This window comes from Cannabis sativa, chromosome X, assembly GCF_029168945.1.
Source record: "Cannabis sativa cultivar Pink pepper isolate KNU-18-1 chromosome X, ASM2916894v1, whole genome shotgun sequence".
Classification (NCBI taxonomy): domain Eukaryota; kingdom Viridiplantae; phylum Streptophyta; class Magnoliopsida; order Rosales; family Cannabaceae; genus Cannabis; species Cannabis sativa.
The window spans coordinates 61,954,073-61,957,516 of record NC_083610.1 but is presented as its reverse complement, the minus strand read 5'-3'; the positions used below and the strand labels follow the sequence as shown (position 1 = coordinate 61,957,516).

At 38.6% G+C, this 3,444-nt stretch overlaps 1 non-coding gene across 1 annotated transcript; it reads right to left on the bottom strand.

The window, feature by feature from the left end:
* Positions 1-683: 683 nt before the first annotated feature.
* On the bottom strand, positions 684-790 carry LOC115703466 (small nucleolar RNA R71). Its single transcript, XR_004009228.1, has one exon. It is a non-coding gene; the product is annotated as a small nucleolar RNA R71 (small nucleolar RNA).
* Between the last annotated feature and the right edge of the window lie 2,654 nt (positions 791-3,444).

The following is a 3,444-nucleotide window of genomic DNA, read 5'->3' as shown; positions in this document are numbered from 1 at the left end:
ATATTATTAAAAATTAAATTTTGTTATAATTTTGTGTTCCTTTCTAATTTGAGTACTAACTCTGTTGTCTCAAGATCTTATTCTGCTTTCAGGTTCAATAGTTTTTGAGAAGTCAAGGTCCAATTGTCAGATTACCTGTTGACCCTGAGATAGAAAAGACTTGTAGAAGAAACAGAAGGAGGAGGAAATTGGAAAGAGCGGCACTAGAGATTGAACAAGAAGGAGTCATGGCTGACAACGCCAATAATGGCAACAATGGACACAACGGAGGAGTTGTAGAAGACCAGGCTAATGGACATAAAAACAATGACCGTAGCCTGAGGGACTACTTACTTCCTAACTTGACAGGGGCCCGATCCTGCATAAGGCCACCTGCTGTTGACGCCAACACTTTTGAAATCAAGCCAGCCATACTGCAGACTGCAGATGGTCCAATCTTCAGTCCAGTTTGGGGGACTGCCGTCAGAAGACCAAACATGCACCTCGCAAACTTCGAAGAACTGTGCCAGACATTCAAGGTGAACGGAGTTAGCGATGATGCCATCAGACTAAGGCTGTTCCCATTCTCACTACGGGAACGAGCCAAAAGTTGGTTTATCTCTTTACCAACTCATTCTATCAACACTTGGGAGGAATTGGCCCTGAAATTCCTATCAAAGTTCTTCCCTCCTGCAAAGATTGCCAAGCTGAGAGCTGATATCAACAACTTCACCCAGCAGGACAGTGAATATCTTTATGAAGCATGGGAGAGATTCAAGGACTTACTGAGAAAGTGCCCTAATCATGGGATTGAGAAGTGCACAACTTTTACAATGGACTGATGAATGAAACCCGAACACTCATAGATGTCGTTGCTGGAGGAGCTTTCATGAGGAAAAGTGCTAATGATGCCTTTGAATTACTTGAAGAGTTGGCCATGACTAACCAATAATGGTCAACAGAAAGAGGTCCATCTAAAAAAGTTGCAGGTATGTATGAAGTGGATGCTATTACCAAGTTGACAGCTCAGGTAGAGGCCCTAACAAAACTGATAACTGTTCAAGTAAAACAAGCTCAGGTGGTCTGTGAGCTATGTGGAGGTCCTCACCCCTATGAGGAATGTCCGGTGGATGTCAACAGTTTACCAATGGATCAAGCAAAAGCCATTGGAAAGTATGCCCAAAATAATAATTATGGGGGCAACCAGCAGGGGTTCTACCAGCAGAGAAATCAGCCCCAACAAAACCAACAACAGCTGCAGCAACAAAGTCCTAGTGGAGGCTCCAATATCCAAGCTGATTTATTGCTCCAATTCATGATGGAGACTAGATCCTCTATTAAAACTCTTAATACTCAGATGGAACAATTGGCTACTCAAGTGGCAAAACAAGCTCAAGAAAATTCACCTAGCACTAGTGAGGTAAAAGGAAAAGAGCAATGTAAAGCAATTTCCTTGAGGATTGAAAAGAGTTATGATGGCCTGAGCCAAGCCAAGCCAGAGAATGAAGAAGATGAACAGCCAGCGCCAACAACAACAAAGAAGAAGACTACTGACGGTCTTCAACAAAAAAAAACTCCACCACCCATCAGCATTGACCATCACATCAAAATTCCTTATCCTCAAAGACTTCAGAAGAATAAGATAGATAAGCAGTTTTCAAAATTCCTTGAAATATTCAAGAAACTGCATATCAACATCCCATTCATAGAGGCTTTGGAACAGATGCCAACTTATCTAAAGTTCATGAAAGATATCCTATCTAAGAAAGGAAAGTTGGAAGAATTTGAGATGGTGGCACTTACTCAAGAGTGCAGTGAGGTCCTGCAAAGGAAACTACCACCCAAGCTAAAAGATCCGGGTAGTTTCAACATCCCATGCTCAATAGGGGATTCTATACAAACAAAAGCTTTATGTGATATGGGAGCCAATATCAACTTAATGCCCCTATCTATGTTTAAAAGATTGAAATTAGGAGAAGCCAAGCCCACAACAGTGACTTTACAAATGGCAGATCGTTCTTTAACTCATCCTCAGGGTATAATTGAAGATGTCTTGGTAAAGATTGGTAAGTTCATCTTCCCTGCTGATTTCTTAATACTTGACATGGAGGAAGATGAGAATATTCCTATCATCTTGGGAAGACCATTCCTAGCAACGGGAAGAGCATTAATTGATGTACAAAAGGGGGAGTTAAAGTTGCGTGTTCAAAAAGAAGAAGAGACTTTCAAGGTATTTGCTGCAACTGAAATTCCTACTTGTTGTCGACTGGAAGTTGTAAAGGATGGTCGAGAAGTAACTACCAACAAGAAGAAAGGGAAGTCTAAAGAACGATTTCGAACATTTCGACGCCGTATGAAAAGACTGTTGTGTGGGAAGTATGAAGGTGACTCTCAATCTAAGGAAAGCTTTAAAATTTGCAACATTGGAGGACAGTTTTCTTCGTTTGGCACAAAGGCCCTCATGGATGCGAGAGGTGGATTCTACTCGCCACCACCACCACTGCCATACTGACATGGCGCTCAGGTAAGTTACCTTTCCTTTTTCTTTAATGTCACATTGGGGACAATGTGTCACTTTCGTTTGGGGGTGACTTAAATTTTGAATTTTAGTTTCTTTGTTTTTAAGTTTTATGTCTTTTAATTTTTAATTTTTAGTTTTTATTATTGTGAGTCAATTTGATTAATGTGAGTCAATTTGAAAGTAGGTAGATAGTATGATTTGAAAAGTTCATTTATTTTTCGAAAAATCCGTGTGCTTGGTGATGTTATACTTGTGACTAATTTCAATTTTGTACTTAAAAGAACATGGAATCATATGAAGTAATTTTCTAGTAATTGAATTGTTTTATGCATGTTGATTGTGGAATGTGGGAAGTTGTTTGGAAATTTCTAGAACTTGCTTGCTTGCTATTTGAGGCGAAATAATAAATTATGCATGACTAGGAAAGTGATTTAGGCATTTTTTTTGGATCGATTGTACCTTTCAAGCCATCCTTGTAATTTTTATCCTAGTTACCCTCTTTCGAGCCTTAACCTATTCTTTGTTCTACACATATTGAGCCTAAAAAGATAAACCCCATGAATATCCAAAATTTCAAACCTAATCATACCATAAGTAGATCTTTAGTTTGGGGGAATTTGGATGGGAAGTTGTTGTATGTGTGGGAATAAGTGAAAATTGAGAGAATGTGAAAAACATTTAGATTGACAGCAACTTTAGAAAAAAAAAAAAAAAGATAGAAAATCTGACAACAAGTGTCAAATTCAGAAAAGATATACAAAGTTGTTGCTTTCTTATTGAAAAAAAGAAAAAAAAAATATATCTCTCATGCAATTAGAAAAAGGGGTATTGGGATTGTGTGAAAAATATTATGGGTGACATGATTGGAGAAGCTCTTATGGTATATTAAAGCTTAAATGACCATTTCAACTACCTTTACCCTAAGCCTAACATTACAAGCCTAG